General features: G+C 39.9%; 56 non-coding genes across 56 annotated transcripts; all 56 read left to right on the top strand.

The window, feature by feature from the left end:
• The first annotated feature begins 195 nt into the window (after positions 1–195).
• trnap-agg (transfer RNA proline (anticodon AGG)) lies at positions 196–267 on the top strand. Its single transcript has one exon. It is a non-coding gene; the product is annotated as a tRNA-Pro (tRNA).
• Positions 268–711: 444 nt separating this feature from the next.
• Positions 712–783, top strand: trnaa-ugc (transfer RNA alanine (anticodon UGC)). The gene has a single exon. It is a non-coding gene; the product is annotated as a tRNA-Ala (tRNA).
• Positions 784–1,337: 554 nt separating this feature from the next.
• On the top strand, positions 1,338–1,448 carry trnal-caa (transfer RNA leucine (anticodon CAA)). The gene is made up of 2 exons: positions 1,338–1,375; positions 1,403–1,448. It is a non-coding gene; the product is annotated as a tRNA-Leu (tRNA).
• Positions 1,449–1,730: 282 nt separating this feature from the next.
• Positions 1,731–1,802, top strand: trnap-ugg (transfer RNA proline (anticodon UGG)). Its single transcript has one exon. It is a non-coding gene; the product is annotated as a tRNA-Pro (tRNA).
• Positions 1,803–2,064: 262 nt separating this feature from the next.
• Positions 2,065–2,136, top strand: trnap-ugg (transfer RNA proline (anticodon UGG)). The gene has a single exon. It is a non-coding gene; the product is annotated as a tRNA-Pro (tRNA).
• Positions 2,137–2,580: 444 nt separating this feature from the next.
• trnap-cgg (transfer RNA proline (anticodon CGG)) lies at positions 2,581–2,652 on the top strand. The gene has a single exon. It is a non-coding gene; the product is annotated as a tRNA-Pro (tRNA).
• A 552-nt stretch (positions 2,653–3,204) lies between these two features.
• On the top strand, positions 3,205–3,315 carry trnal-caa (transfer RNA leucine (anticodon CAA)). The gene is made up of 2 exons: positions 3,205–3,242; positions 3,270–3,315. It is a non-coding gene; the product is annotated as a tRNA-Leu (tRNA).
• Positions 3,316–3,596: 281 nt separating this feature from the next.
• On the top strand, positions 3,597–3,668 carry trnap-ugg (transfer RNA proline (anticodon UGG)). The gene has a single exon. It is a non-coding gene; the product is annotated as a tRNA-Pro (tRNA).
• A 261-nt stretch (positions 3,669–3,929) lies between these two features.
• Positions 3,930–4,001, top strand: trnap-agg (transfer RNA proline (anticodon AGG)). The gene has a single exon. It is a non-coding gene; the product is annotated as a tRNA-Pro (tRNA).
• Positions 4,002–4,445: 444 nt separating this feature from the next.
• trnap-cgg (transfer RNA proline (anticodon CGG)) lies at positions 4,446–4,517 on the top strand. The gene has a single exon. It is a non-coding gene; the product is annotated as a tRNA-Pro (tRNA).
• A 553-nt stretch (positions 4,518–5,070) lies between these two features.
• Positions 5,071–5,181, top strand: trnal-caa (transfer RNA leucine (anticodon CAA)). Its single transcript has 2 exons — positions 5,071–5,108; positions 5,136–5,181. It is a non-coding gene; the product is annotated as a tRNA-Leu (tRNA).
• A 282-nt stretch (positions 5,182–5,463) lies between these two features.
• On the top strand, positions 5,464–5,535 carry trnap-ugg (transfer RNA proline (anticodon UGG)). The gene has a single exon. It is a non-coding gene; the product is annotated as a tRNA-Pro (tRNA).
• Positions 5,536–5,796: 261 nt separating this feature from the next.
• Positions 5,797–5,868, top strand: trnap-agg (transfer RNA proline (anticodon AGG)). Its single transcript has one exon. It is a non-coding gene; the product is annotated as a tRNA-Pro (tRNA).
• A 444-nt stretch (positions 5,869–6,312) lies between these two features.
• On the top strand, positions 6,313–6,384 carry trnap-cgg (transfer RNA proline (anticodon CGG)). Its single transcript has one exon. It is a non-coding gene; the product is annotated as a tRNA-Pro (tRNA).
• Positions 6,385–6,930: 546 nt separating this feature from the next.
• trnal-caa (transfer RNA leucine (anticodon CAA)) lies at positions 6,931–7,041 on the top strand. Its single transcript has 2 exons — positions 6,931–6,968; positions 6,996–7,041. It is a non-coding gene; the product is annotated as a tRNA-Leu (tRNA).
• Positions 7,042–7,323: 282 nt separating this feature from the next.
• On the top strand, positions 7,324–7,395 carry trnap-ugg (transfer RNA proline (anticodon UGG)). Its single transcript has one exon. It is a non-coding gene; the product is annotated as a tRNA-Pro (tRNA).
• A 260-nt stretch (positions 7,396–7,655) lies between these two features.
• trnap-ugg (transfer RNA proline (anticodon UGG)) lies at positions 7,656–7,727 on the top strand. Its single transcript has one exon. It is a non-coding gene; the product is annotated as a tRNA-Pro (tRNA).
• Positions 7,728–8,172: 445 nt separating this feature from the next.
• trnap-cgg (transfer RNA proline (anticodon CGG)) lies at positions 8,173–8,244 on the top strand. Its single transcript has one exon. It is a non-coding gene; the product is annotated as a tRNA-Pro (tRNA).
• A 554-nt stretch (positions 8,245–8,798) lies between these two features.
• Positions 8,799–8,909, top strand: trnal-caa (transfer RNA leucine (anticodon CAA)). Its single transcript has 2 exons — positions 8,799–8,836; positions 8,864–8,909. It is a non-coding gene; the product is annotated as a tRNA-Leu (tRNA).
• A 281-nt stretch (positions 8,910–9,190) lies between these two features.
• trnap-ugg (transfer RNA proline (anticodon UGG)) lies at positions 9,191–9,262 on the top strand. Its single transcript has one exon. It is a non-coding gene; the product is annotated as a tRNA-Pro (tRNA).
• A 261-nt stretch (positions 9,263–9,523) lies between these two features.
• trnap-agg (transfer RNA proline (anticodon AGG)) lies at positions 9,524–9,595 on the top strand. Its single transcript has one exon. It is a non-coding gene; the product is annotated as a tRNA-Pro (tRNA).
• Positions 9,596–10,039: 444 nt separating this feature from the next.
• On the top strand, positions 10,040–10,111 carry trnap-cgg (transfer RNA proline (anticodon CGG)). The gene has a single exon. It is a non-coding gene; the product is annotated as a tRNA-Pro (tRNA).
• Positions 10,112–10,805: 694 nt separating this feature from the next.
• trnap-cgg (transfer RNA proline (anticodon CGG)) lies at positions 10,806–10,877 on the top strand. The gene has a single exon. It is a non-coding gene; the product is annotated as a tRNA-Pro (tRNA).
• Positions 10,878–11,431: 554 nt separating this feature from the next.
• On the top strand, positions 11,432–11,542 carry trnal-caa (transfer RNA leucine (anticodon CAA)). The gene is made up of 2 exons: positions 11,432–11,469; positions 11,497–11,542. It is a non-coding gene; the product is annotated as a tRNA-Leu (tRNA).
• A 282-nt stretch (positions 11,543–11,824) lies between these two features.
• On the top strand, positions 11,825–11,896 carry trnap-ugg (transfer RNA proline (anticodon UGG)). The gene has a single exon. It is a non-coding gene; the product is annotated as a tRNA-Pro (tRNA).
• Positions 11,897–12,156: 260 nt separating this feature from the next.
• Positions 12,157–12,228, top strand: trnap-agg (transfer RNA proline (anticodon AGG)). The gene has a single exon. It is a non-coding gene; the product is annotated as a tRNA-Pro (tRNA).
• A 446-nt stretch (positions 12,229–12,674) lies between these two features.
• Positions 12,675–12,746, top strand: trnap-cgg (transfer RNA proline (anticodon CGG)). The gene has a single exon. It is a non-coding gene; the product is annotated as a tRNA-Pro (tRNA).
• Positions 12,747–13,300: 554 nt separating this feature from the next.
• Positions 13,301–13,411, top strand: trnal-caa (transfer RNA leucine (anticodon CAA)). Its single transcript has 2 exons — positions 13,301–13,338; positions 13,366–13,411. It is a non-coding gene; the product is annotated as a tRNA-Leu (tRNA).
• A 281-nt stretch (positions 13,412–13,692) lies between these two features.
• trnap-ugg (transfer RNA proline (anticodon UGG)) lies at positions 13,693–13,764 on the top strand. The gene has a single exon. It is a non-coding gene; the product is annotated as a tRNA-Pro (tRNA).
• A 261-nt stretch (positions 13,765–14,025) lies between these two features.
• Positions 14,026–14,097, top strand: trnap-agg (transfer RNA proline (anticodon AGG)). The gene has a single exon. It is a non-coding gene; the product is annotated as a tRNA-Pro (tRNA).
• A 1,210-nt stretch (positions 14,098–15,307) lies between these two features.
• On the top strand, positions 15,308–15,379 carry trnap-cgg (transfer RNA proline (anticodon CGG)). Its single transcript has one exon. It is a non-coding gene; the product is annotated as a tRNA-Pro (tRNA).
• Positions 15,380–15,932: 553 nt separating this feature from the next.
• On the top strand, positions 15,933–16,043 carry trnal-caa (transfer RNA leucine (anticodon CAA)). The gene is made up of 2 exons: positions 15,933–15,970; positions 15,998–16,043. It is a non-coding gene; the product is annotated as a tRNA-Leu (tRNA).
• Positions 16,044–16,326: 283 nt separating this feature from the next.
• On the top strand, positions 16,327–16,398 carry trnap-ugg (transfer RNA proline (anticodon UGG)). The gene has a single exon. It is a non-coding gene; the product is annotated as a tRNA-Pro (tRNA).
• Positions 16,399–16,658: 260 nt separating this feature from the next.
• On the top strand, positions 16,659–16,730 carry trnap-ugg (transfer RNA proline (anticodon UGG)). Its single transcript has one exon. It is a non-coding gene; the product is annotated as a tRNA-Pro (tRNA).
• A 445-nt stretch (positions 16,731–17,175) lies between these two features.
• trnap-cgg (transfer RNA proline (anticodon CGG)) lies at positions 17,176–17,247 on the top strand. The gene has a single exon. It is a non-coding gene; the product is annotated as a tRNA-Pro (tRNA).
• Positions 17,248–17,805: 558 nt separating this feature from the next.
• Positions 17,806–17,916, top strand: trnal-caa (transfer RNA leucine (anticodon CAA)). Its single transcript has 2 exons — positions 17,806–17,843; positions 17,871–17,916. It is a non-coding gene; the product is annotated as a tRNA-Leu (tRNA).
• A 282-nt stretch (positions 17,917–18,198) lies between these two features.
• trnap-ugg (transfer RNA proline (anticodon UGG)) lies at positions 18,199–18,271 on the top strand. Its single transcript has one exon. It is a non-coding gene; the product is annotated as a tRNA-Pro (tRNA).
• Positions 18,272–18,532: 261 nt separating this feature from the next.
• On the top strand, positions 18,533–18,604 carry trnap-agg (transfer RNA proline (anticodon AGG)). The gene has a single exon. It is a non-coding gene; the product is annotated as a tRNA-Pro (tRNA).
• A 444-nt stretch (positions 18,605–19,048) lies between these two features.
• On the top strand, positions 19,049–19,120 carry trnap-cgg (transfer RNA proline (anticodon CGG)). The gene has a single exon. It is a non-coding gene; the product is annotated as a tRNA-Pro (tRNA).
• A 694-nt stretch (positions 19,121–19,814) lies between these two features.
• On the top strand, positions 19,815–19,886 carry trnap-cgg (transfer RNA proline (anticodon CGG)). The gene has a single exon. It is a non-coding gene; the product is annotated as a tRNA-Pro (tRNA).
• Positions 19,887–20,770: 884 nt separating this feature from the next.
• On the top strand, positions 20,771–20,842 carry trnap-cgg (transfer RNA proline (anticodon CGG)). Its single transcript has one exon. It is a non-coding gene; the product is annotated as a tRNA-Pro (tRNA).
• A 554-nt stretch (positions 20,843–21,396) lies between these two features.
• trnal-caa (transfer RNA leucine (anticodon CAA)) lies at positions 21,397–21,507 on the top strand. The gene is made up of 2 exons: positions 21,397–21,434; positions 21,462–21,507. It is a non-coding gene; the product is annotated as a tRNA-Leu (tRNA).
• Positions 21,508–21,789: 282 nt separating this feature from the next.
• Positions 21,790–21,861, top strand: trnap-ugg (transfer RNA proline (anticodon UGG)). Its single transcript has one exon. It is a non-coding gene; the product is annotated as a tRNA-Pro (tRNA).
• A 261-nt stretch (positions 21,862–22,122) lies between these two features.
• Positions 22,123–22,194, top strand: trnap-agg (transfer RNA proline (anticodon AGG)). The gene has a single exon. It is a non-coding gene; the product is annotated as a tRNA-Pro (tRNA).
• A 444-nt stretch (positions 22,195–22,638) lies between these two features.
• trnap-cgg (transfer RNA proline (anticodon CGG)) lies at positions 22,639–22,710 on the top strand. The gene has a single exon. It is a non-coding gene; the product is annotated as a tRNA-Pro (tRNA).
• A 554-nt stretch (positions 22,711–23,264) lies between these two features.
• On the top strand, positions 23,265–23,375 carry trnal-caa (transfer RNA leucine (anticodon CAA)). The gene is made up of 2 exons: positions 23,265–23,302; positions 23,330–23,375. It is a non-coding gene; the product is annotated as a tRNA-Leu (tRNA).
• Positions 23,376–23,657: 282 nt separating this feature from the next.
• Positions 23,658–23,729, top strand: trnap-ugg (transfer RNA proline (anticodon UGG)). Its single transcript has one exon. It is a non-coding gene; the product is annotated as a tRNA-Pro (tRNA).
• A 261-nt stretch (positions 23,730–23,990) lies between these two features.
• On the top strand, positions 23,991–24,062 carry trnap-ugg (transfer RNA proline (anticodon UGG)). The gene has a single exon. It is a non-coding gene; the product is annotated as a tRNA-Pro (tRNA).
• Positions 24,063–24,506: 444 nt separating this feature from the next.
• Positions 24,507–24,578, top strand: trnap-cgg (transfer RNA proline (anticodon CGG)). Its single transcript has one exon. It is a non-coding gene; the product is annotated as a tRNA-Pro (tRNA).
• A 555-nt stretch (positions 24,579–25,133) lies between these two features.
• trnal-caa (transfer RNA leucine (anticodon CAA)) lies at positions 25,134–25,244 on the top strand. Its single transcript has 2 exons — positions 25,134–25,171; positions 25,199–25,244. It is a non-coding gene; the product is annotated as a tRNA-Leu (tRNA).
• A 282-nt stretch (positions 25,245–25,526) lies between these two features.
• trnap-ugg (transfer RNA proline (anticodon UGG)) lies at positions 25,527–25,598 on the top strand. Its single transcript has one exon. It is a non-coding gene; the product is annotated as a tRNA-Pro (tRNA).
• Positions 25,599–25,859: 261 nt separating this feature from the next.
• On the top strand, positions 25,860–25,931 carry trnap-agg (transfer RNA proline (anticodon AGG)). The gene has a single exon. It is a non-coding gene; the product is annotated as a tRNA-Pro (tRNA).
• A 445-nt stretch (positions 25,932–26,376) lies between these two features.
• trnap-cgg (transfer RNA proline (anticodon CGG)) lies at positions 26,377–26,449 on the top strand. The gene has a single exon. It is a non-coding gene; the product is annotated as a tRNA-Pro (tRNA).
• Positions 26,450–27,003: 554 nt separating this feature from the next.
• Positions 27,004–27,114, top strand: trnal-caa (transfer RNA leucine (anticodon CAA)). The gene is made up of 2 exons: positions 27,004–27,041; positions 27,069–27,114. It is a non-coding gene; the product is annotated as a tRNA-Leu (tRNA).
• Positions 27,115–27,396: 282 nt separating this feature from the next.
• trnap-ugg (transfer RNA proline (anticodon UGG)) lies at positions 27,397–27,468 on the top strand. The gene has a single exon. It is a non-coding gene; the product is annotated as a tRNA-Pro (tRNA).
• Positions 27,469–27,729: 261 nt separating this feature from the next.
• Positions 27,730–27,801, top strand: trnap-agg (transfer RNA proline (anticodon AGG)). Its single transcript has one exon. It is a non-coding gene; the product is annotated as a tRNA-Pro (tRNA).
• The last annotated feature ends 171 nt before the right edge of the window (positions 27,802–27,972 follow it).

Raw genomic sequence — 27,972 nt, 5'->3', positions numbered from 1 at the left:
ATTGCCTTTGACCTATCATTCTGCACATTTTGGGTACCGATGGCTTGTTGATGTAACAGTATAATTCCTTCTTAGGTTGCAAAAGGTTTTTAAAACTTTTAAAAATTCAGCCAAATTCTTTCCATCATTATGTGCTTTAAGGCGATCTACATAGACCGTTATGGATTATTTTTACAGTATGAACATCTTCGTCATGGCTCGTTGGTCTAGGGGTATGATTCTCGCTTAGGGTGCGAGAGGTCCCGGGTTCAAATCCCGGACGAGCCCTGTTAAAAGTTCTAACAGTGTTGAATACCTTTTACCACTAATACTTTCTAGTGCAACTCGAATCATTTGTTTGAACCGTGTTGTCTTAAGATTTTGTTTGTTAATGCCTTGTTGGTGTGGGGCTATGGTTCTCGCTTTGGGTGCAACAGGTCCTGCCTTTTATTGTCAAAATAATGGACATGACTAAGTCATACGTTTTCAGTTCCGACGTTGTTATGGGTGCGTTTATCTACTACTCCTACTTCAAAAAGGATGTAGCACTTAGATTATTGGTCTAGCGCTATGGTTGCAAGACGTCCCAGGTTCACAACTTGGTCAAGACCATTTAATAGTTTTGGTTGAGTTGATGTTTTTTATTGAATTTCTGGGTTTTTTTACAGTCACGCTTTACACTGTTTTCTTTTTTTACATTGACCTATTTGTGTGCATGCGTTTGGTACTGTTGGCTTGTTGGTCTAGAGGTATGATTCTTGCTTTGCGTGTGAGAGGTCCCTGGTTCAAATCCAGGACAAGCCCAATGATGGCTCTCACCTCCTGTTAACTTCTGATTTGATTTTGTGAAAAAAGGTCTTTTTGAATATAAAGTTGAATCTTCAGAGGGCTGCCTCCCATTTTCAAGTGCTATAAATGGATCTGCCAAAGTCTAATCATTGTTTTGTGCTTTACAGTGATCTACAATGAACAGCTTGGATTAATTTTACAGTGTGACTGTTGCTTGCAGGCTCATCAGTCTAGGGTTTTGGTTCTAGCTTAGGCTGTTACAGATCCCCGTTCATATCCTGAACGAGCTTTTTTTGTTGTTGTTTAATTCTTACTATCACCTACTGATCACTTGTCTGGACCCTTTTGTCTTGAGATTTTGACTGTCAATGCCTTGTTGGTCTGGAGCTATGACTCTCGCTTTGGGTACAATAGATCCTGGATTCAAATTTTATACAGGCCTAATCGCACCCTTCAGAGTACACAGTCATTTGACAATATTTGGCTAAACAAGTTATTCAGAACAAAAAGTTCATGCAATTGGTTTAGATTTTACTATTGAAGCAATGCACGGGTGCAGTTCTAAGGTAGTCAGAATGGCCGAGCGGTCTAAGGCGCCAGACTCAAGGTGAAATTCCTTCCTAGTACTTGGGCTTTCTGGTCTCCATATGGAGGCGTGGGTTCAAATCCCACTTCTGACATGCTCTGTTTTTACTCCAATAATGTAAACAGAAAAATGTCTTGAGCAGTCAGAGCCGCTTTGTGGATTTTGCCAGTCTATGCCTAAATCTACATGTGTTAAAGTGACAAAGACTACTTCATCAATGATCTGATGTCATCTTCAAAAATTGAATCTATCGTTATCTAAGATTTACAGACTTTGGTAAAGTGCACGTTATAGTCAGTTTATAGAATGCACCTTTGTCTTTTTTTTTTTTTTTCAGTATGTCTAGAGCTTATAAGTGAATAAATTTTTAATACTTGGCTCCTTGGTCTAGGGGTATGATTCTCGCTTTGGGTGCGAGAGGTCCCGGGTTCAAATCCCGGACGAGCCCTGTTAAAAGTTCTTATTGCTAAATGTTTTGGTTGAATTCCTGGTGTTATCTACTGCCGCTCTTTATATTGCCTTTGACCTATCATTCTGCACATTTTGGGTGCCGATGGCTTGTTGATGTAACAGTATAATTCCTTCTTAGGTTGCGAAAGGTTTTTAAAACTTTTAAAAATTCAGCCAAATTCTTTCCATCATTATGTGCTTTAAGGCGATCTACATAGACCTGTTATGGATTATTTTTACAGTATGAACATCTTCGTCATGGCTCGTTGGTCTAGGGGTATGATTCTCGCTTTGGGTGCGAGAGGTCCCGGGTTCAAATCCCGGACGAGCCCTGTTAAAAGTTCTAACAGTGTTGAATACCTTTTACCACTAATACTTTCTAGTGCAACTCGAATCATTTGTTTGAACCGTGTTGTCTTAAGATTTTGTTTGTTAATGCCTTGTTGGTGTGGGGCTATGGTTCTCGCTTTGGGTGCAACAGGTCCTGCCTTTTATTGTCAAAATAATGGACACGACTAAGTCATACGTTTTCAGTTCCGACGTTGTTATGGGTGCGTTTATCTACTACTCCTACTTCAAAAAGGATGTAGCACTTAGATTATTGGTCTAGCGCTATGGTTGCAAGACGTCCCAGGTTCACAACTTGGTCAAGACCATTTAATAGTTTTGGTTGAGTTGATGTTTTTTATTGAATTTCTGGGTTTTTTTACAGTCACGCTTTACACTGTTTTCTTTTTTTACATTGACCTATTTGTGTGCATGCGTTTGGTACTGTTGGCTTGTTGGTCTAGAGGTATGATTCTTGCTTCGGGTGTGAGAGGTCCCCGGTTCAAATCCAGGACAAGCCCAATGACGCCCTCACCTCCTGTTAACTTCTGATTTGATTTTGTGAAAAAAGGTCATTTTGAATATAAAGTTGAATCTTCAGAGGGGTGCCTCCCATTTTCAAGTGCTATAAATGGATCTGCCAAAGTCTAATCATTGTTTTGTGCTTTACAGTGATCTACAATGAACAGCTTGGATTAATTTTACAGTGTGACTGTTGCTTGCAGGCTCATCAGTCTAGGGTTTTGGTTCTAGCTTAGGCTGTTACAGATCCCCGTTCATATCCTGAACGAGCTTTTTTGTTGTTGTTTAATTCTTACTATCACTTACTGATCACTTGTCTGGACCCTTTTGTCTTGAGATTTTGACTGTCAATGCCTTGTTGGTCTGGAGCTATGACTCTCGCTTTGGGTACAATAGATCCTGGATTCAAATTTTATACAGGCCTAATCGCACCCTTCAGAGTACACAGTCATTTGACAATATTTGGCTAAACAAGTTATTCAGAACAAAAAGTTCATGCAATTGGTTTAGATTTTACTATTGAAGCAATGCACGGGTGCAGTTCTAAGGTAGTCAGAATGGCCGAGCGGTCTAAGGCGCCAGACTCAAGGTGAAATTCCTTCCTAGTACTTGGGCTTTCTGGTCTCCATATGGAGGCGTGGGTTCAAATCCCACTTCTGACATGCTCTGTTTTTACTCCAATAATGTAAACAGAAAAATGTCTTGAGCAGTCAGAGCCGCTTTGTGGATTTTGCCAGTCTATGCCTAAATCTACATGTGTTAAAGTGACAAAGACTACTTCATCAATGATCTGATGTCATCTTCAAAAATTGAATCTATCGTTATCTAAGATTTACAGACTTTGGTAAAGTGCACGTTATAGTCAGTTTATAGAATGCACCTTTGTCTTTTTTTTTTTTTTCAGTATGTCTAGAGCTTATAAGTGAATACATTGTTAATACTTGGCTCCTTGGTCTAGGGGTATGATTCTCGCTTTGGGTGCGAGAGGTCCCCGGTTCAAATCCTCGACGAGCCCTGTTAAAAGTTCTTATTGCTAAATGTTTTGGTTGAATTCCTGGTGTTATCTACTGCCGCTCTTTATATTGCCTTTGACCTATCATTCTGCACATTTTGGGTGCCGATGGCTTGTTGATGTAACAGTATAATTCCTTCTTAGGTTGCGAAAGGTTTTTAAAACTTTTAAAAATTCAGCCAAATTCTTTCCATCATTATGTGCTTTAAGGCGATCTACATAGACCGTTATGGATTATTTTTACAGTATGAACATCTTCGTCATGGCTCGTTGGTCTAGGGGTATGATTCTCGCTTAGGGTGCGAGAGGTCCCGGGTTCAAATCCCGGACGAGCCCTGTTAAAAGTTCTAACAGTGTTGAATACCTTTTACCACTAATACTTTCTAGTGCAACTCGAATCATTTGTTTGAACCGTGTTGTCTTAAGATTTTGTTTGTTAATGCCTTGTTGGTGTGGGGCTATGGTTCTCGCTTTGGGTGCAACAGGTCCTGCCTTTTATTGTCAAAATAATGGACACGACTAAGTCATACGTTTTCAGTTCCGACGTTGTTATGGGTGCGTTTATCTACTACTCCTACTTCAAAAAGGATGTAGCACTTAGATTATTGGTCTAGCGCTATGGTTGCAAGACGTCCCAGGTTCACAACTTGGTCAAGACCATTTAATAGTTTTGGTTGAGTTGATGTTTTTTATTGAATTTCTGGGTTTTTTTACAGTCACGCTTTACACTGTTTTCTTTTTTTACATTGACCTATTTGTGTGCATGCGTTTGGTACTGTTGGCTTGTTGGTCTAGAGGTATGATTCTTGCTTCGGGTGCGAGAGGTCCCCGGTTCAAATCCAGGACAAGCCCAATGATGGCTCTCACCTCCTGTTAACTTCTGATTTGATTTTGTGAAAAAAGGTCATTTTGAATATAAAGTTGAATCTTCAGAGGGGTGCCTCCCATTTTCAAGTGCTATAAATGGATCTGCCAAAGTCTAATCATTGTTTTGTGCTTTACAGTGATCTACAATGAACAGCTTGGATTAATTTTACAGTGTGACTGTTGCTTGCAGGCTCATCAGTCTAGGGTTTTGGTTCTAGCTTAGGCTGTTACAGATCCCCGTTCATATCCTGAACGAGCTTTTTTGTTGTTGTTTAATTCTTACTATCACTTACTGATCACTTGTCTGGACCCTTTTGTCTTGAGATTTTGACTGTCAATGCCTTGTTGGTCTGGAGCTATGACTCTCGCTTTGGGTACAATAGATCCTGGATTCAAATTTTATACAGGCCTAATCGCACCCTTCAGAGTACACAGTCATTTGACAATATTTGGCTAAACAAGTTATTCAGAACAAAAAGTTCATGCAATTGGTTTAGATTTTACTATTGAAGCAATGCACGGGTGCAGTTCTAAGGTAGTCAGAATGGCCGAGCGGTCTAAGGCGCCAGACTCAAGGTGAAATTCCTTCCTAGTACTTGGGCTTTCTGGTCTCCATATGGAGGCGTGGGTTCAAATCCCACTTCTGACATGCTCTGTTTTTACTCCAATAATGTAAACAGAAAAATGTCTTGAGCAGTCAGAGCCGCTTTGTGGATTTTGCCAGTCTATGCCTAAATCTACATGTGTTAAAGTGACAAAGACTACTTCATCAATGATCTGATGTCATCTTCAAAAATTGAATCTATCGTTATCTAAGATTTACAGACTTTGGTAAAGTGCACGTTATAGTCAGTTTATAGAATGCACCTTTGTCTTTTTTTTTTTTTTTCAGTATGTCTAGAGCTTATAAGTGAATAAATTTTTAATACTTGGCTCCTTGGTCTAGGGGTATGATTCTCGCTTTGGGTGCGAGAGGTCCCGGGTTCAAATCCCGGACGAGCCCTGTTAAAAGTTCTTATTGCTAAATGTTTTGGTTGAATTCCTGGTGTTATCTACTGCCGCTCTTTATATTGCCTTTGACCTATCATTCTGCACATTTTGGGTGCCGATGGCTTGTTGATGTAACAGTATAATTCCTTCTTAGGTTGCGAAAGGTTTTTAAAACTTTTAATAATTCAGCCAAATTCTTTCCATCATTATGTGCTTTAAGGCGATCTACATAGACTGTTATGGATTATTTTTACAGTATGAACATCTTCGTCATGGCTCGTTGGTCTAGGGGTATGATTCTCGCTTAGGGTGCGAGAGGTCCCGGGTTCAAATACCGGACGAGCCCTGTTAAAAGTTCTAACAGTGTTGAATACCTTTTACCACTAATACTTTCTAGTGCAACTCGAATCATTTGTTTGAACCGTGTTGTCTTAAGATTTTGTTTGTTAATGCCTTGTTGGTGTGGGGCTATGGTTCTCGCTTTGGGTGCAACAGGTCCTGCCTTTTATTGTCAAAATAATGGACACGACTAAGTCATACGTTTTCAGTTCCGACGTTGTTATGGGTGCGTTTATCTACTACTCCTACTTCAAAAAGGATGTAGCACTTAGATTATTGGTCTAGCGCAATGGTTGCAAGACGTCCCAGGTTCACAACTTGGTCAAGACCATTTAATAGTTTTGGTTGAGTTGATGTTTTTTATTGAATTTCTGGGTTTTTTTACAGTCACGCTTTACACTGTTTTCTTTTTTTACATTGACCTATTTGTGTGCATGCGTCTGGTACTGTTGGCTTGTTGGTCTAGAGGTATGATTCTTGCTTCGGGTGCGAGAGGTCCCCGGTTCAAATCCAGGACAAGCCCAATGACGGCTCTCACCTCCTGTTAACTTCTGATTTGATTTTGTGAAAAAAGGTCATTTTGAATATAAAGTTGAATCTTCAGAGGGGTGCCTCCCATTTTCAAGTGCTATAAATGGATCTGCCAAAGTCTAATCATTGTTTTGTGCTTTACAGTGATCTACAATGAACAGCTTGGATTAATTTTACAGTGTGACTGTTGCTTGCAGGCTCATCAGTCTAGGGTTTTGGTTCTAGCTTAGGCTGTTACAGATCCCGGTTCATATCCTGACCGAGCTTTTTTTGTTGTTGTTTAATTCTTACTATCACTTACTGATCACTTGTCTGGACCCTTTTGTCTTGAGATTTTGACTGTCAATGCCTTGTTGGTCTGGAGCTATGACTCTCGCTTTGGGTACAATAGATCCTGGATTCAAATTTTATACAGGCCTAATCGCACCCTTCAGAGTACACAGTCATTTGACAATATTTGGCTAAACAAGTTATTCAGAACAAAAAGTTCATGCAATTGGTTTAGATTTTACTATTGCACGGGTGCAGTTCTAAGGTAGTCAGAATGGCCGAGCGGTCTAAGGCGCCAGACTCAAGGTGAAATTCCTTCCTAGTACTTGGGCTTTCTGGTCTCCATATGGAGGCGTGGGTTCAAATCCCACTTCTGACATGCTCTGTTTTTACTCCAATAATGTAAACAGAAAAATGTCTTGAGCAGTCAGAGCCGCTTTGTGGATTTTGCCAGTCTATGCCTAAATCTACATGTGTTAAAGTGACAAAGACTACTTCATCAATGATCTGATGTCATCTTCAAAAATTGAATCTATCGTTATCTAAGATTTACAGACTTTGGTAAAGTGCACGTTATAGTCAGTTTATAGAATGCACCTTTGTCTTTTTTTTTTTTTTTCAGTATGTCTAGAGCTTATAAGTGAATAAATTGTTAATACTTGGCTCTTTGGTCTAGGGGTATGATTCTCGCTTTGGGTGCGAGAGGTCCCGGGTTCAAATCCCGGACGAGCCCTGTTAAAAGTTCTTATTGCTAAATGTTTGGTTGAATTCCTGGTGTTATCTACTGCCGCTCTTTATATTGCCTTTGACCTATCATTCTGCACATTTTGGGTGCCGATGGCTTGTTGATGTAACAGTATAATTCCTTCTTAGGTTGCGAAAGGTTTTTAAAACTTTTAAAAATTCAGCCAAATTCTTTCCATCATTATGTGCTTTAAGGCGATCTACATAGACTGTTATGGATTATTTTTACAGTATGAACATCTTCGTCATGGCTCGTTGGTCTAGGGGTATGATTCTCGCTTTGGGTGCGAGAGGTCCCGGGTTCAAATCCCGGACGAGCCCTGTTAAAAGTTCTAACAGTGTTGAATACCTTTTACCACTAATACTTTCTAGTGCAACTCGAATCATTTGTTTGAACCGTGTTGTCTTAAGATTTTGTTTGTTAATGCCTTGTTGGTGTGGGGCTATGGTTCTCGCTTTGGGTGCAACAGGTCCTGCCTTTTATTGTCAAAATAATGGACACGACTAAGTCATACGTTTTCAGTTCCGACGTTGTTATGGGTGCGTTTATCTACTACTCCTACTTCAAAAAGGATGTAGCACTTAGATTATTGGTCTAGCGCTATGGTTGCAAGACGTCCCAGGTTCACAACTTGGTCAAGACCATTTAATAGTTTTGGTTGAGTTGATGTTTTTTATTGAATTTCTGGGATTTTTTTACAGTCACGCTTTACACTGTTTTCTTTTTTTACATTGACCTATTTGTGTGCATGCATTTGGTACTGTTGGCTTGTTGGTCTAGAGGTATGATTCTTGCTTCGGGTGCGAGAGGTCCCCGGTTCAAATCCAGGACAAGCCCAATGACGGCTCTCACCTCCTGTTAACTTCTGATTTGATTTTGTGAAAAAAGGTCATTTTGAATATAAAGTTGAATCTTCAGAGGGGTGCCTCCCATTTTCAAGTGCTATAAATGGATCTGCCAAAGTCTAATCATTGTTTTGTGCTTTACAGTGATCTACAATGAACAGCTTGGATTAATTTTACAGTGTGACTGTTGCTTGCAGGCTCATCAGTCTAGGGTTTTGGTTCTAGCTTAGGCTGTTACAGATCCCGGTTCATATCCTGACCGAGCTTTTTTTGTTGTTGTTTAATTCTTACTATCACTTACTGATCACTTGTCTGGACCCTTTTGTCTTGAGATTTTGACTGTCAATGCCTTGTTGGTCTGGAGCTATGACTCTCGCTTTGGGTACAATAGATCCTGGATTCAAATTTTATACAGGCCTAATCGCACCCTTCAGAGTACACAGTCATTTGACAATATTTGGCTAAACAAGTTATTCAGAACAAAAAGTTCATGCAATTGGTTTAGATTTTACTATTGAAGCAATGCACGGGTGAAGTTCTAAGGTAGTCAGAATGGCCGAGCGGTCTAAGGCGCCAGACTCAAGGTGAAATTCCTTCCTAGTACTTGGGCTTTCTGGTCTCCATATGGAGGCGTGGGTTCAAATCCCACTTCTGACATGCTCTGTTTTTACTCCAATAATGTAAACAGAAAAATGTCTTGCGCAGTCAGAGCCGCTTTGTGGATTTTGCCAGTCTATGCCTAAATCTACATGTGTTAAAGTGACAAAGACTACTTCATCAATGATCTGATGTCATCTTCAAAGATTGAATCTATCGTTATTTAAGATTTACAGACTTTGGTAAAGTGCACGTTATAGTCAGTTTATAGAATGCACCTTTGTCTTTTTTTTTTTTTTCAGTATGTCTAGAGCTTATAAGTGAATACATTGTTAATACTTGGCTCCTTGGTCTAGGGGTATGATTCTCGCTTTGGGTGCGAGAGGTCCCGGGTTCAAATCCTGGACGAGCCCTGTTAAAAGTTCTTATTGCTAAATGTTTTGGTTGAATTCCTGGTGTTATCTACTGCCGCTCTTTATATTGCCTTTGACCTATCATTCTGCACATTTTGGGTGCCGATGGCTTGTTGATGTAACAGTATAATTCCTTCTTAGGTTGCGAAAGGTTTTTAAAACTTTTAATAATTCAGCCAAATTCTTTCCATCATTATGTGCTTTAAGGCGATCTACATAGACTGTTATGGATTATTTTTACAGTATGAACATCTTCGTCATGGCTCGTTGGTCTAGGGGTATGATTCTCGCTTAGGGTGCGAGAGGTCCAGGGTTCAAATACCGGACGAGCCCTGTTAAAAGTTCTAACAGTGTTGAATACCTTTTACCACTAATACTTTCTAGTGCAACTCGAATCATTTGTTTGAACCGTGTTGTCTTAAGATTTTGTTTGTTAATGCCTTGTTGGTGTGGGGCTATGGTTCTCGCTTTGGGTGCAACAGGTCCTGCCTTTTATTGTCAAAATAATGGACACGACTAAGTCATACGTTTTCAGTTCCGACGTTGTTATGGGTGCGTTTATCTACTACTCCTACTTCAAAAAGGATGTAGCACTTAGATTATTGGTCTAGCGCTATGGTTGCAAGACGTCCCAGGTTCACAACTTGGTCAAGACCATTTAATAGTTTTGGTTGAGTTGATGTTTTTTATTGAATTTCTGGGTTTTTTTACAGTCACGCTTTACACTGTTTTCTTTTTTTACATTGACCTAATTGTGTGCATGCGTCTGGTACTGTTGGCTTGTTGGTCTAGAGGTATGATTCTTGCTTCGGGTGCGAGAGGTCCCCGGTTCAAATCCAGGACAAGCCCAATGACGGCTCTCACCTCCTGTTAACTTCTGATTTGATTTTGTGAAAAAAGGTCATTTTGAATATAAAGTTGAATCTTCAGAGGGGTGCCTCCCATTTTCAAGTGCTATAAATGGATCTGCCAAAGTCTAATCATTGTTTTGTGCTTTACAGTGATCTACAATGAACAGCTTGGATTAATTTTACAGTGTGACTTTTGCTTGCAGGCTCATCAGTCTAGGGTTTTGGTTCTAGCTTAGGCTGTTACAGATCCCGGTTCATATCCTGACCGAGCTTTTTTTGTTGTTGTTTAATTCTTACTATCACTTACTGATCACTTGTCTGGACCCTTTTGTCTTGAGATTTTGACTGTCAATGCCTTGTTGGTGTGGGGCTATGGTTCTCGCTTTGGGTGCAACAGGTCCTGCCTTTTATTGTCAAAATAATGGACACGACTAAGTCATACGTTTTCAGTTCCGACGTTGTTATGGGTGCGTTTATCTACTACTCCTACTTCAAAAAGGATGTAGCACTTAGATTATTGGTCTAGCGCTATGGTTGCAAGACGTCCCAGGTTCACAACTTGGTCAAGACCATTTAATAGTTTTGGTTGAGTTGATGTTTTTTATTGAATTTCTGGGTTTTTTTACAGTCACGCTTTACACTGTTTTCTTTTTTTACATTGACCTAATTGTGTGCATGCGTCTGGTACTGTTGGCTTGTTGGTCTAGAGGTATGATTCTTGCTTCGGGTGCGAGAGGTCCCCGGTTCAAATCCAGGACAAGCCCAATGACGGCTCTCACCTCCTGTTAACTTCTGATTTGATTTTGTGAAAAAAGGTCATTTTGAATATAAAGTTGAATCTTCAGAGGGGTGCCTCCCATTTTCAAGTGCTATAAATGGATCTGCCAAAGTCTAATCATTGTTTTGTGCTTTACAGTGATCTACAATGAACAGCTTGGATTAATTTTACAGTGTGACTGTTGCTTGCAGGCTCATCAGTCTAGGGTTTTGGTTCTAGCTTAGGCTGTTACAGATCCCGGTTCATATCCTGACCGAGATTTTTTTGTTGTTGTTTAATTCTTACTATCACTTACTGATCACTTGTCTGGACCCTTTTGTCTTGAGATTTTGACTGTCAATGCCTTGTTGGTCTGGAGCTATGACTCTCGCTTTGGGTACAATAGATCCTGGATTCAAATTTTATACAGGCCTAATCGCACCCTTCAGAGTACACAGTCATTTGACAATAATTGGCTAAACAAGTTATTCAGAACAAAAAGTTCATGCAATTGGTTTAGATTTTACTATTGAAGCAATGCACGGGTGAAGTTCTAAGGTAGTCAGAATGGCCGAGCGGTCTAAGGCGCCAGACTCAAGGTGAAATTCCTTCCTAGTACTTGGGCTTTCTGGTCTCCATATGGAGGCGTGGGTTCAAATCCCACTTCTGACATGCTCTGTTTTTACTCCAATAATGTAAACAGAAAAATGTCTTGAGCAGTCAGAGCCGCTTTGTGGATTTTGCCAGTCTATGCCTAAATCTACATGTGTTAAAGTGACAAAGACTACTTCATCAATGATCTGATGTCATCTTCAAAAATTGAATCTATCGTTATCTAAGATTTACAGACTTTGGTAAAGTGCACGTTATAGTCAGTTTATAGAATGCACCTTTGTCTTTTTTTTTTTTTTTCAGTATGTCTAGAGCTTATAAGTGAATAAATTGTTAATACTTGGCTTTTTGGTCTAGGGGTATGATTCTCGCTTTGGGTGCGAGAGGTCCCGGGTTCAAATCCCGGACGAGCCCTGTTAAAAGTTCTTATTGCTAAATGTTTGGTTGAATTCCTGGTGTTATCTACTGCCGCTCTTTATATTGCCTTTGACCTATCATTCTGCACATTTTGGGTGCCGATGGCTTGTTGATGTAACAGTATAATTCCTTCTTAGGTTGCGAAAGGTTTTTAAAACTTTTAAAAATTCAGCCAAATTCTTTCCATCATTATGTGCTTTAAGGCGATCTACATAGACCGTTATGGATTATTTTTACAGTATGAACATCTTCGTCATGGCTCGTTGGTCTAGGGGTATGATTCTCGCTTAGGGTGCGAGAGGTCCCGGGTTCAAATCCCGGACGAGCCCTGTTAAAAGTTCTAACAGTGTTGAATACCTTTTACCACTAATACTTTCTAGTGCAACTCGAATCATTTGTTTGAACCGTGTTGTCTTAAGATTTTGTTTGTTAATGCCTTGTTGGTGTGGGGCTATGGTTCTCGCTTTGGGTGCAACAGGTCCTGCCTTTTATTGTCAAAATAATGGACACGACTAAGTCATACGTTTTCAGTTCTGACGTCGTTATGGGTGCGTTTATCTACTACTCCTACTTCAAAAAGGATGTAGCACTTAGATTATTGGTCTAGCGCTATGGTTGCAAGACGGTCCCAGGTTCACAACTTGGTCAAGACCATTTAATAGTTTTTGTTGAGTTGATGTTTTTTATTGAATTTCTGGGATTTTTTTACAGTCACGCTTTACATTGTTTTCTTTTTTTACATTGACCTATTTGTGTGCATGCATTTGGTACTGTTGGCTTGTTGGTCTAGAGGTATGATTCTTGCTTCGGGTGCGAGAGGTCCCCGGTTCAAATCCAGGACAAGCCCAATGACGGCTCTCACCTCCTGTTAACTTCTGATTTGATTTTGTGAAAAAAGGTCATTTTGAATATAAAGTTGAATCTTCAGAGGGGTGCCTCCCATTTTCAAGTGCTATAAATGGATCTGCCAAAGTCTAATCATTGTTTTGTGCTTTACAGTGATCTACAATGAACAGCTTGGATTAATTTTACAGTGTGACTGTTGCTTGCAGGCTCATCAGTCTAGGGTTTTGGTTCTAGCTTAGGCTGTTACAGATCCCGGTTCATATCCTGACCGAGCTTTTTTTGTTGTTGTTTAATTCTTACTATCACTTACTGATCACTTGTCTGGACCCTTTTGTCTTGAGATTTTGACTGTCAATGCCTTGTTGGTCTGGAGCTATGACTCTCGCTTTGGGTACAATAGATCCTGGATTCAAATTTTATACAGGCCTAATCGCACCCTTCAGAGTACACAGTCATTTGACAATAATTGGCTAAACAAGTTATTCAGAACAAAAAGTTCATGCAATTGGTTTAGATTTTACTATTGAAGCAATGCACGGGTGAAGTTCTAAGGTAGTCAGAATGGCCGAGTGGTCTAAGGCGCCAGACTCAAGGTGAAATTCCTTCCTAGTACTTGGGCTTTCTGGTCTCCATATGGAGGCGTGGGTTCAAATCCCACTTCTGACATGCTCTGTTTTTACTCCAATAATGTAAACAGAAAAATGTCTTGAGCAGTCAGAGCCGCTTAGTGGATTTTGCCAGTCTATGCCTAAATCTACATGTGTTAAAGTGACAAAGACTACTTCATCAATGATCTGATGTCATCTTCAAAGATTGAATCTATCGTTATCTAAGATTTACAGACTTTGGTAAAGTGCACGTTATAGTCAGTTTATAGAATGCACCTTTGTCTTTTTTTTTTTTTTCAGTATGTCTAGAGCTTATAAGTGAATACATTGTTAATACTTGGCTCCTTGGTCTAGGGGTATGATTCTCGCTTTGGGTGCGAGAGGTCCCCGGTTCAAATCCTGGACGAGCCCTGTTAAAAGTTCTTATTGCTAAATGTTTTGGTTGAATTCCTGGTGTTATCTACTGCCGCTCTTTATATTGCCTTTGACCTATCATTCTGCACATTTTGGGTGCCGATGGCTTGTTGATGTAACAGTATAATTCCTTCTTAGGTTGCGAAAGGTTTTTAAAACTTTTAAAAATTCAGCCAAATTCTTTCCATCATTATGTGCTTTAAGGCGATCTACATAGACTGTTATGGATTATTTTTACAGTATGAACATCTTCGTCATGGCTCGTTGGTCTAGGGGTATGATTCTCGCTTAGGGTGCGAGAGGTCCAGGGTTCAAATACCGGACGAGCCCTGTTAAAAGTTCTAACAGTGTTGAATACCTTTTACCACTAATACTTTCTAGTGCAACTCGAATCATTTGTTTGAACCGTGTTGTCTTAAGATTTTGTTTGTTAATGCCTTGTTGGTGTGGGGCTATGGTTCTCGCTTTGGGTGCAACAGGTCCTGCCTTTTATTGTCAAAATAATGGACACGACTAAGTCATACGTTTTCAGTTCCGACGTTGTTATGGGTGCGTTTATCTACTACTCCTACTTCAAAAAGGATGTAGCACTTAGATTATTGGTCTAGCGCTATGGTTGCAAGACGTCCCAGGTTCACAACTTGGTCAAGACCATTTAATAGTTTTGGTTGAGTTGATGTTTTTTATTGAATTTCTGGGTTTTTTTACAGTCACGCTTTACACTGTTTTCTTTTTTTACATTGACCTAATTGTGTGCATGCGTCTGGTACTGTTGGCTTGTTGGTCTAGAGGTATTATTCTTGCTTCGGGTGCGAGAGGTCCCCGGTTCAAATCCAGGACAAGCCCAATGACGGCTCTCACCTCCTGTTAACTTCTGATTTGATTTTGTGAAAAAAGGTCATTTTGAATATAAAGTTGAATCTTCAGAGGGGTGCCTCCCATTTTCAAGTGCTATAAATGCATCTGCCAAAGTCTAGTCATTGTTTTGTGCTTTACAGTGATCTACAATGAACAGCTTGGATTAATTTTACAGTGTGACTTTTGCTTGCAGGCTCATCAGTCTAGGGTTTTGGTTCTAGCTTAGGCTGTTACAGATCCCGGTTCATATCCTGACCGAGCTTTTTTTGTTGTTGTTTAATTCTTACTATCACTTACTAATCACTTGTCTGGACCCTTTTGTCTTGAGATTTTGACTGTCAATGCCTTGTTGGTGTGGGGCTATGGTTCTCGCTTTGGGTGCAACAGGTCCTGCCTTTTATTGTCAAAATAATGGACACGACTAAGTCATACGTTTTCAGTTCCGACGTTGTTATGGGTGCGTTTATCTACTACTCCTACTTCAAAAAGGATGTAGCACTTAGATTATTGGTCTAGCGCTATGGTTGCAAGACGTCCCAGGTTCACAACTTGGTCAAGACCATTTAATAGTTTTGGTTGAGTTGATGTTTTTTATTGAATTTCTGGGTTTTTTTACAGTCACGCTTTACACTGTTTTCTTTTTTTACATTGACCTAATTGTGTGCATGCGTCTGGTACTGTTGGCTTGTTGGTCTAGAGGTATGATTCTTGCTTCGGGTGCGAGAGGTCCCCGGTTCAAATCCAGGACAAGCCCAATGACGGCTCTCACCTCCTGTTAACTTCTGATTTGATTTTGTGAAAAAAGGTCATTTTGAATATAAAGTTGAGTCTTCAGAGGGGTGCCTCCCATTTTCAAGTGCTATAAATGGATCTGCCAAAGTCTAATCATTGTTTTGTGCTTTACAGTGATCTACAATGAACAGCTTGGATTAATTTTACAGTGTGACTGTTGCTTGCAGGCTCATCAGTCTAGGGTTTTGGTTCTAGCTTAGGCTGTTACAGATCCCGGTTCATATCCTGACCGAGCTTTTTTTGTTGTTGTTTAATTCTTACTATCACTTACTGATCACTTGTCTGGACCCTTTTGTCTTGAGATTTTGACTGTCAATGCCTTGTTGGTCTGGAGCTATGACTCTCGCTTTGGGTACAATAGATCCTGGATTCAAATTTTATACAGGCCTAATCGCACCCTTCAGAGTACACAGTCATTTGACAATATTGGCTAAACAAGTTATTCAGAACAAAAAGTTCATGCAATTGGTTTAGATTTTACTATTGAAGCAATGCACGGGTGAAGTTCTAAGGTAGTCAGAATGGCCGAGCGGTCTAAGGCGCCAGACTCAAGGTGAAATTCCTTCCTAGTACTTGGGCTTTCTGGTCTCCATATGGAGGCGTGGGTTCAAATCCCACTTCTGACATGCTCTGTTTTTACTCCAATAATGTAAACAGAAAAATGTCTTGAGCAGTCAGAGCCGCTTTGTGGATTTTGCCAGTCTATGCCTAAATCTACATGTGTTAAAGTGACAAAGACTACTTCATCAATGATCTGATGTCATCTTCAAAAATTGAATCTATCGTTATCTAAGATTTACAGACTTTGGTAAAGTGCACGTTATAGTCAGTTTATAGAATGCACCTTTGTCTTTTTTTTTTTTTTTTCAGTATGTCTAGAGCTTATAAGTGAATAAATTGTTAATACTTGGCTTTTTGGTCTAGGGGTATGATTCTCGCTTTGGGTGCGAGAGGTCCCGGGTTCAAATCCCGGACGAGCCCTGTTAAAAGTTCTTATTGCTAAATGTTTGGTTGAATTCCTGGTGTTATCTACTGCCGCTCTTTATATTGCCTTTGACCTATCATTCTGCACATTTTGGGTGCCGATGGCTTGTTGATGTAACAGTATAATTCCTTCTTAGGTTGCGAAAGGTTTTTAAAACTTTTAAAAATTCAGCCAAATTCTTTCCATCATTATGTGCTTTAAGGCGATCTACATAGACCGTTATGGATTATTTTTACAGTATGAACATCTTCGTCATGGCTCGTTGGTCTAGGGGTATGATTCTCGCTTTGGGTGCGAGAGGTCCCGGGTTCAAATCCCGGACGAGCCCTGTTAAAAGTTCTAACAGTGTTGAATACCTTTTACCACTAATACTTTCTAGTGCAACTCGAATCATTTGTTTGAACCGTGTTGTCTTAAGATTTTGTTTGTTAATGCCTTGTTGGTGTGGGGCTATGGTTCTCGCTTTGGGTGCAACAGGTCCTGCCTTTTATTGTCAAAATAATGGACACGACTAAGTCATACGTTTTCAGTTCTGACGTCGTTATGGGTGCGTTTATCTACTACTCCTACTTCAAAAAGGATGTAGCACTTAGATTATTGGTCTAGCGCTATGGTTGCAAGAGGTCCCAGGTTCACAACTTGGTCAAGACCATTTAATAGTTTTTGTTGAGTTGATGTTTTTTATTGAATTTCTGGGATTTTTTTACAGTCACGCTTTACATTGTTTTCTTTTTTTACATTGACCTATTTGTGTGCATGCATTTGGTACTGTTGGCTTGTTGGTCTAGAGGTATGATTCTTGCTTCGGGTGCGAGAGGTCCCCGGTTCAAATCCAGGACAAGCCCAATGACGGCTCTCACCTCCTGTTAACTTCTGATTTGATTTGATTTTGTGAAAAAAGGTCTTTTTGAATATAAAGTTGAATCTTCAGAGGGGTGCCTCCCATTTTCAAGTGCTATAAATGGATCTGCCAAAGTCTAATCATTGTTTTGTGCTTTACAGTGATCTACAATGAACAGCTTGGATTAATTTTACAGTGTGACTGTTGCTTGCAGGCTCATCAGTCTAGGGTTTTGGTTCTAGCTTAGGCTGTTACAGATCCCCGTTCATATCCTGAACGAGCTTTTTTTGTTGTTGTTTAATTCTTACTATCACTTACTGATCACTTGTCTGGACCCTTTTGTCTTGAGATTTTGACTGTCAATGCCTTGTTGGTCTGGAGCTATGACTCTCGCTTTGGGTACAATAGATCCTGGATTCAAATTTTATACAGGCCTAATCGCACCCTTCAGAGTACACAGTCATTTGACAATATTGGCTAAACAAGTTATTCAGAACAAAAAGTTCATGCAATTGGTTTAGATTTTACTATTGAAGCAATGCACGGGTGAAGTTCTAAGGTAGTCAGAATGGCCGAGCGGTCTAAGGCGCCAGACTCAAGGTGAAATTCCTTCCTAGTACTTGGGCTTTCTGGTCTCCATATGGAGGCGTGGGTTCAAATCCCACTTCTGACATGCTCTGTTTTTACTCCAATAATGTAAACAGAAAAATGTCTTGCGCAGTCAGAGCCGCTTTGTGGATTTTGCCAGTCTATGCCTAAATCTACATGTGTTAAAGTGACAAAGACTACTTCATCAATGATCTGATGTCATCTTCAAAGATTGAATCTATCGTTATTTAAGATTTACAGACTTTGGTAAAGTGCACGTTATAGTCAGTTTATAGAATGCACCTTTGTCTTTTTTTTTTTTTTTCAGTATGTCTAGAGCTTATAAGTGAATACATTGTTAATACTTGGCTCCTTGGTCTAGGGGTATGATTCTCGCTTTGGGTGCGAGAGGTCCCGGGTTCAAATCCCTGGACGAGCCCTGTTAAAAGTTCTTATTGCTAAATGTTTTGGTTGAATTCCTGGTGTTATCTACTGCCGCTCTTTATATTGCCTTTGACCTATCATTCTGCACATTTTGGGTGCCGATGGCTTGTTGATGTAACAGTATAATTCCTTCTTAGGTTGCGAAAGGTTTTTAAAACTTTTAAAAATTCAGCCAAATTCTTTCCATCATTATGTGCTTTAAGGCGATCTACATAGACTGTTATGGATTATTTTTACAGTATGAACATCTTCGTCATGGCTCGTTGGTCTAGGGGTATGATTCTCGCTTAGGGTGCGAGAGGTCCCGGGTTCAAATACCGGACGAGCCCTGTTAAAAGTTCTAACAGTGTTGAATACCTTTTACCACTAATACTTTCTAGTGCAACTCGAATCATTTGTTTGAACCGTGTTGTCTTAAGATTTTGTTTGTTAATGCCTTGTTGGTGTGGGGCTATGGTTCTCGCTTTGGGTGCAACAGGTCCTGCCTTTTATTGTCAAAATAATGGACACGACTAAGTCATACGTTTTCAGTTCCGACGTTGTTATGGGTGCGTTTATCTACTACTCCTACTTCAAAAAGGATGTAGCACTTAGATTATTGGTCTAGCGCTATGGTTGCAAGACGTCCCAGGTTCACAACTTGGTCAAGACCATTTAATAGTTTTTGTTGAGTTGATGTTTTTTATTGAATTTCTGGGTTTTTTTACAGTCACGCTTTACACTGTTTTCTTTTTTTACATTGACCTATTTGTGTGCATGCGTTTGGTACTGTTGGCTTGTTGGTCTAGAGGTATGATTCTTGCTTCGGGTGCGAGAGGTCCCCGGTTCAAATCCAGGACAAGCCCAATGACGGCTCTCACCTCCTGTTAACTTCTGATTTGATTTTGTGAAAAAAGGTCATTTTGAATATAAAGTTGAATCTTCAGAGGGGTGCCTCCCATTTTCAAGTGCTATAAATGGATCTGCCAAAGTCTAGTCATTGTTTTGTGCTTTACAGTGATCTACAATGAACAGCTTGGATTAATTTTACAGTGTGACTTTTGCTTGCAGGCTCATCAGTCTAGGGTTTTGGTTCTAGCTTAGGCTGTTACAGATCCCGGTTCATATCCTGACCGAGCTTTTTTTGTTGTTGTTTAATTCTTACTATCACTTACTGATCACTTGTCTGGACCCTTTTGTCTTGAGATTTTGACTGTCAATGCCTTGTTGGTGTGGGGCTATGGTTCTCGCTTTGGGTGCAACAGGTCCTGCCTTTTATTGTCAAAATAATGGACACGACTAAGTCATACGTTTTCAGTTCCGACGTTGTTATGGGTGCGTTTATCTACTACTCCTACTTCAAAAAGGATGTAGCACTTAGATTATTGGTCTAGCGCTATGGTTGCAAGACGTCCCAGGTTCACAACTTGGTCAAGACCATTTAATAGTTTTGGTTGAGTTGATGTTTTTTATTGAATTTCTGGGTTTTTTTACAGTCACGCTTTACACTGTTTTCTTTTTTTACATTGACCTAATTGTGTGCATGCGTCTGGTACTGTTGGCTTGTTGGTCTAGAGGTATGATTCTTGCTTCGGGTGCGAGAGGTCCCCGGTTCAAATCCAGGACAAGCCCAATGACGGCTCTCACCTCCTGTTAACTTCTGATTTGATTTTGTGAAAAAAGGTCATTTTGAATATAAAGTTGAATCTTCAGAGGGGTGCCTCCCATTTTCAAGTGCTATAAATGGATCTGCCAAAGTCTAATCATTGTTTTGTGCTTTACAGTGATCTACAATGAACAGCTTGGATTAATTTTACAGTGTGACTGTTGCTTGCAGGCACATCAGTCTAGGGTTTTGGTTCTAGCTTAGGCTGTTACAGATCCCGGTTCATATCCTGACCGAGCTTTTTTTGTTGTTGTTTAATTCTTACTATCACTTACTGATCACTTGTCTGGACCCTTTTGTCTTGAGATTTTGACTGTCAATGCCTTGTTGGTCTGGAGCTATGACTCTCGCTTTGGGTACAATAGATCCTGGATTCAAATTTTATACAGGCCTAATCGCACCCTTCAGAGTACACAGTCATTTGACAATAATTGGCTAAACAAGTTATTCAGAACAAAAAGTTCATGCAATTGGTTTAGATTTTACTATTGAAGCAATTTTGACTGTCAATGCCTTGTTGGTGTGGGGCTATGGTTCTCGCTTTGGGTGCAACAGGTCCTGCCTTTTATTGTCAAAATAATGGACACGACTAAGTCATACGTTTTCAGTTCCGACGTTGTTATGGGTGCGTTTATCTACTACTCCTACTTCAAAAAGGATGTAGCACTTAGATTATTGGTCTAGCGCTATGGTTGCAAGACGTCCCAGGTTCACAACTTGGTCAAGACCATTTAATAGTTTTGGTTGAGTTGATGTTTTTTATTGAATTTCTGGGTTTTTTTACAGTCACGCTTTACACTGTTTTCTTTTTTTACATTGACCTAATTGTGTGCATGCGTCTGGTACTGTTGGCTTGTTGGTCTAGAGGTATGATTCTTGCTTCGGGTGCGAGAGGTCCCCGGTTCAAATCCAGGACAAGCCCAATGACGGCTCTCACCTCCTGTTAACTTCTGATTTGATTTTGTGAAAAAAGGTCATTTTGAATATAAAGTTGAATCTTCAGAGGGGTGCCTCCCATTTTCAAGTGCTATAAATGGATCTGCCAAAGTCTAATCATTGTTTTGTGCTTTACAGTGATCTACAATGAACAGCTTGGATTAATTTTACAGTGTGACTGTTGCTTGCAGGCTCATCAGTCTAGGGTTTTGGTTCTAGCTTAGGCTGTTACAGATCCCGGTTCATATCCTGACCGAGCTTTTTTTGTTGTTGTTTAATTCTTACTATCACTTACTGATCACTTGTCTGGACCCTTTTGTCTTGAGATTTTGACTGTCAATGCCTTGTTGGTCTGGAGCTATGACTCTCGCTTTGGGTACAATAGATCCTGGATTCAAATTTTATACAGGCCTAATCGCACCCTTCAGAGTACACAGTCATTTGACAATAATTGGCTAAACAAGTTATTCAGAACAAAAAGTTCATGCAATTGGTTTAGATTTTACTATTGAAGCAATGCACGGGTGAAGTTCTAAGGTAGTCAGAATGGCCGAGCGGTCTAAGGCGCCAGACTCAAGGTGAAATTCCTTCCTAGTACTTGGGCTTTCTGGTCTCCATATGGAGGCGTGGGTTCAAATCCCACTTCTGACATGCTCTGTTTTTACTCCAATAATGTAAACAGAAAAATGTCTTGAGCAGTCAGAGCCGCTTTGTGGATTTTGCCAGTCTATGCCTAAATCTACATGTGTTAAAGTGACAAAGACTACTTCATCAATGATCTGATGTCATCTTCAAAAATTGAATCTATCGTTATCTAAGATTTACAGACTTTGGTAAAGTGCACGTTATAGTCAGTTTATAGAATGCACCTTTGTCTTTTTTTTTTTTTTTCAGTATGTCTAGAGCTTATAAGTGAATAAATTGTTAATACTTGGCTTTTTGGTCTAGGGGTATGATTCTCGCTTTGGGTGCGAGAGGTCCCGGGTTCAAATCCCGGACGAGCCCTGTTAAAAGTTCTTATTGCTAAATGTTTTGGTTGAATTCCTGGTGTTATCTACTGCCGCTCTTTATATTGCCTTTGACCTATCATTCTGCACATTTTGGGTGCCGATGGCTTGTTGATGTAACAGTATAATTCCTTCTTAGGTTGCGAAAGGTTTTTAAAACTTTTAAAAATTCAGCCAAATTCTTTCCATCATTATGTGCTTTAAGGCGATCTACATAGACCGTTATGGATTATTTTTACAGTATGAACATCTTCGTCATGGCTCGTTGGTCTAGGGGTATGATTCTCGCTTAGGGTGCGAGAGGTCCCGGGTTCAAATCCCGGACGAGCCCTGTTAAAAGTTCTAACAGTGTTGAATACCTTTTACCACTAATACTTTCTAGTGCAACTCGAATCATTTGTTTGAACCGTGTTGTCTTAAGATTTTGTTTGTTAATGCCTTGTTGGTGTGGGGCTATGGTTCTCGCTTTGGGTGCAACAGGTCCTCTCTTTTATTGTCAAAATAATGGACACGACTAAGTCATACGTTTTCAGTTCCGACGTTGTTATGGGTGCGTTTATCTACTACTCCTACTTCAAAAAGGATGTAGCACTTAGATTATTGGTCTAGCGCTATGGTTGCAAGACGTCCCAGGTTCACAACTTGGTCAAGACCATTTAATAGTTTTGGTTGAGTTGATGTTTTTTATTGAATTTCTGGGTTTTTTTACAGTCACGCTTTACACTGTTTTCTTTTTTTACATTGACCTATTTGTGTGCATGCGTTTGGTACTGTTGGCTTGTTGGTCTAGAGGTATGATTCTTGCTTCGGGTGCGAGAGGTCCCGGGTTCAAATCCAGGACAAGCCCAATGATGGCTCTCACCTCCTGTTAACTTCTGATTTGATTTTGTGAAAAAAGGTCATTTTGAATATAAAGTTGAATCTTCAGAGGGGTGCCTCCCATTTTCAAGTGCTATAAATGGATCTGCCAAAGTCTAATCATTGTTTTGTGCTTTACAGTGATCTACAATGAACAGCTTGGATTAATTTTACAGTGTGACTGTTGCTTGCAGGCTCATCAGTCTAGGGTTTTGGTTCTAGCTTAGGCTGTTACAGATCCCCGTTCATATCCTGAACGAGCTTTTTTTGTTGTTGTTTAATTCTTACTATCACTTACTGATCACTTGTCTGGACCCTTTTGTCTTGAGATTTTGACTGTCAATGCCTTGTTGGTCTGGAGCTATGACTCTCGCTTTGGGTACAATAGATCCTGGATTCAAATTTTATACAGGCCTAATCGCACCCTTCAGAGTACACAGTCATTTGACAATATTTGGCTAAACAAGTTATTCAGAACAAAAAGTTCATGCAATTGGTTTAGATTTTACTATTGAAGCAATGCACGGGTGCAGTTCTAAGGTAGTCAGAATGGCCGAGCGGTCTAAGGCGCCAGACTCAAGGTGAAATTCCTTCCTAGTACTTGGGCTTTCTGGTCTCCATATGGAGGCGTGGGTTCAAATCCCACTTCTGACATGCTCTGTTTTTACTCCAATAATGTAAACAGAAAAATGTCTTGAGCAGTCAGAGCCGCTTTGTGGATTTTGCCAGTCTATGCCTAAATCTACATGTGTTAAAGTGACAAAGACTACTTCATCAATGATCTGATGTCATCTTCAAAATTGAATCTATCGTTATCTAAGATTTACAGACTTTGGTAAAGTGCACGTTATAGTCAGTTTATAGAATGCACCTTTGTCTTTTTTTTTTTTTTTTCAGTATGTCTAGAGCTTATAAGTGAATACATTGTTAATACTTGGCTCCTTGGTCTAGGGGTATGATTCTCGCTTTGGGTGCGAGAGGTCCCGGGTTCAAATCCCGGACGAGCCCTGTTAAAAGTTCTAATTGCTGAATGTTTTGGTTGAATTCCTGGTGTTATCTACTGCCGCTCTTTATATTGCCTTTGACCTATCATTCTGCACATTTTGGGTGCCGATGGCTTGTTGATGTAACAGTATAATTCCTTCTTAGGTTGCGAAAGGTTTTTAAAACTTTTAAAAATTCAGCCAAATTCTTTCCATCATTATGTGCTTTAAGGCGATCTACATAGACCGTTATGGATTATTTTTACAGTATGAACATCTTCGTCATGGCTCGTTGGTCTAGGGGTATGATTCTCGCTTTGGGTGCGAGAGGTCCCGGGTTCAAATCCCGGACGAGCCCTGTTAAAAGTTCTAACAGTGTTGAATACCTTTTACCACTAATACTTTCTAGTGCAACTCGAATCATTTTTTTGAACCGTGTTGTCTTAAGATTTTGTTTGTTAATGCCTTGTTGGTGTGGGGCTATGGTTCTCGCTTTGGGTGCAACAGGTCCTGCCTTTTATTGTCAAAATAATGGACACGACTAAGTCATACGTTTTCAGTTCCGACGTTGTTATGGGTGCGTTTATCTACTACTCCTACTTCAAAAAGGATGTAGCACTTAGATTATTGGTCTAGCGCTATGGTTGCAAGACGTCCCAGGTTCACAACTTGGTCAAGACCATTTAATAGTTTTGGTTGAGTTGATGTTTTTTATTGAATTTCTGGGTTTTTTTACAGTCACGCTTTACACTGTTTTCTTTTTTTACATTGACCTATTTGTGTGCATGCGTTTGGTACTGTTGGCTTGTTGGTCTAGAGGTATGATTCTTGCTTCGGGTGCGAGAGGTCCCTGGTTCAAATCCAGGACAAGCCCAATGACTGGCTCTCACCTCCTGTTAACTTCTGATTTGATTTTGTGAAAAAAGGTCTTTTTGAATATAAAGTTGAATCTTCAGAGGGGTGCCTCCCATTTTCAAGTGCTATAAATGGATCTGCCAAAGTCTAATCATTGTTTTGTGCTTTACAGTGATCTACAATGAACAGCTTGGATTAATTTTACAGTGTGACTGTTGCTTGCAGGCTCATCAGTCTAGGGTTTTGGTTCTAGCTTAGGCTGTTACAGATCCCCGTTCATATCCTGAACGAGCTTTTTTTGTTGTTGTTTAATTCTTACTATCACTTACTGATCACTTGTCTGGACCCTTTTGTCTTGAGATTTTGACTGTCAATGCCTTGTTGGTCTGGAGCTATGACTCTCGCTTTGGGTACAATAGATCCTGGATTCAAATTTTATACAGGCCTAATCGCACCCTTCAGAGTACACAGTCATTTGACAATATTTGGCTAAACAAGTTATTCAGAACAAAAAGTTCATGCAATTGGTTTAGATTTTACTATTGAAGCAATGTAGGGGTGCAGTTCTAAGGTAGTCAGAATGGCCGAGCGGTCTAAGGCGCCAGACTCAAGGTGAAATTCCTTCCTAGTACTTGGGCTTTCTGGTCTCCATATGGAGGCGTGGGTTCAAATCCCACTTCTGACATGCTCTGTTTTTACTCCAATAATGTAAACAGAAAAATGTCTTGAGCAGTCAGAGCCGCTTTGTGGATTTTGCCAGTCTATGCCTAAATCTACATGTGTTAAAGTGACAAAGACTACTTCATCAATGATCTGATGTCATCTTCAAAAATTGAATCTATCGTTATCTAAGATTTACAGACTTTGGTAAAGTGCACGTTATAGTCAGTTTATAGAATGCACCTTTGTCTTTTTTTTTTTTTTTCAGTATGTCTAGAGCTTATAAGTGAATAAATTTTTAATACTTGGCTCCTTGGTCTAGGGGTATGATTCTCGCTTTGGGTGCGAGAGGTCCCGGGTTCAAATCCCGGACGAGCCCTGTTAAAAGTTCTAATTGCTAAATGTTTTGGTTGAATTCCTGGTGTTATCTACTGCCGCTCTTTATATTGCCTTTGACCTATCATTCTGCACATTTTGGGTGCCGATGGCTTGTTGATGTAACAGTATAATTCCTTCTTAGGTTGCGAAAGGTTTTTAAAACTTTTAAAAATTCAGCCAAATTCTTTCCATCATTATGTGCTTTAAGGCGATCTACATAGACCGTTATGGATTATTTTTACAGTATGAACATCTTCGTCATGGCTCGTTGGTCTAGGGGTATGATTCTCGCTTAGGGTGCGAGAGGTCCCGGGTTCAAATCCCGGACGAGCCCTGTTAAAAGTTCTAACAGTGTTGAATACCTTTTACCACTAATACTTTCTAGTGCAACTCGAATCATTTGTTTGAACCGTGTTGTCTTAAGATTTTGTTTGTTAATGCCTTGTTGGTGTGGGGCTATGGTTCTCGCTTTGGGTGCAACAGGTCCTGCCTTTTATTGTCAAAATAATGGACACGACTAAGTCATACGTTTTCAGTTCCGACGTCGTTATGGGTGCGTTTATCTACTACTCCTACTTCAAAAAGGATGTAGCACTTAGATTATTGGTCTAGCGCTATGGTTGCAAGACGTCCCAGGTTCACAACTTGGTCAAGACCATTTAATAGTTTTGGTTGAGTTGATGTTTTTTATTGAATTTCTGGGTTTTTTTACAGTCACGCTTTACACTGTTTTCTTTTTTTACATTGACCTATTTGTGTGCATGCTGTTTGGTACTGTTGGCTTGTTGGTCTAGAGGTATGATTCTTCGCTTCGGGTGCGAGAGGTCCCGGGTTCAAATCCAGGACAAGCCCAATGACTGCTCTCACCTCCTGTTAACTTCTGATTTGATTTTGTGAAAAAAGGTCATTTTGAATATAAAGTTGAATCTTCAGAGGGGTGCCTCCCATTTTCAAGTGCTATAAATGGATCTGCCAAAGTCTAATCATTGTTTTGTGCTTTACAGTGATCTACAATGAACAGCTTGGATTAATTTTACAGTGTGACTGTTGCTTGCAGGCTCATCAGTCTAGGGTTTTGGTTCTAGCTTAGGCTGTTACAGATCCCCGTTCATATCCTGAACGAGCTTTTTTTGTTGTTGTTTAATTCTTACTATCACTTACTGATCACTTGTCCGGACCCTTTTGTCTTGAGATTTTGACTGTCAATGCCTTGTTGGTCTGGAGCTATGACTCTCGCTTTGGGTACAATAGATCCTGGATTCAAATTTTATACAGGCCTAATCGCACCCTTCAGAGTACACAGTCATTTGACAATAATTGGCTAAACAAGTTATTCAGAACAAAAAGTTCATGCAATTGGTTTAGATTTTACTATTGAAGCAATGCACGGGTGAAGTTCTAAGGTAGTCAGAATGGCCGAGCGGTCTAAGGCGCCAGACTCAAGGTGAAATTCCTTCCTAGTACTTGGGCTTTCTGGTCTCCATATGGAGGCGTGGGTTCAAATCCCACTTCTGACATGCTCTGTTTTTACTCCAATAATGTAAACAGAAAAATGTCTTGAGCAGTCAGAGCCGCTTTGTGGATTTTGCCAGTCTATGCCTAAATCTACATGTGTTAAAGTGACAAAGACTACTTCATCAATGATCTGATGTCATCTTCAAAAATTGAATCTATCGTTATCTAAGATTTACAGACTTTGGTAAAGTGCACGTTATAGTCAGTTTATAGAATGCACCTTTGTCTTTTTTTTTTTTTTTCAGTATGTCTAGAGCTTATAAGTGAATACATTGTTAATACTTGGCTCCTTGGTCTAGGGGTATGATTCTCGCTTTGGGTGCGAGAGGTCCCGGGTTCAAATCCCGGACGAGCCCTGTTAAAAGTTCTTATTGCTAAATGTTTTGGTTGAATTCCTGGTGTTATCTACTGCCGCTCTTTATATTGCCTTTGACCTATCATTCTGCACATTTTGGGTGCCGATGGCTTGTTGATGTAACAGTATAATTCCTTCTTAGGTTGCGAAAGGTTTTTAAAACTTTTAAAAATTCAGCCAAATTCTTTCCATCATTATGTGCTTTAAGGCGATCTACATAGACCGTTATGGATTATTTTTACAGTATGAACATATTCGTCATGGCTCGTTGGTCTAGGGGTATGATTCTCGCTTAGGGTGCGAGAGGTCCCGGGTTCAAATCCCGGACGAGCCCTGTTAAAAGTTCTAACAGTGTTGAATACCTTTTACCACTAATACTTTCTAGTGCAACTCGAATCATTTGTTTGAACCGTGTTGTCTTAAGATTTTGTTTGTTAATGCCTTGTTGGTGTGGGGCTATGGTTCTCGCTTTGGGTGCAACAGGTCCTGCCTTTTATTGTCAAAA

The sequence above is a fragment of the Denticeps clupeoides genome, chromosome 5 (genome assembly GCF_900700375.1).
Source record: "Denticeps clupeoides chromosome 5, fDenClu1.1, whole genome shotgun sequence".
Classification (NCBI taxonomy): Eukaryota; Metazoa; Chordata; class Actinopteri; order Clupeiformes; family Denticipitidae; genus Denticeps; species Denticeps clupeoides.
The sequence above is the reverse complement of the archived record's forward strand: the minus strand, read 5'-3'. Positions and strand labels throughout refer to the sequence as shown.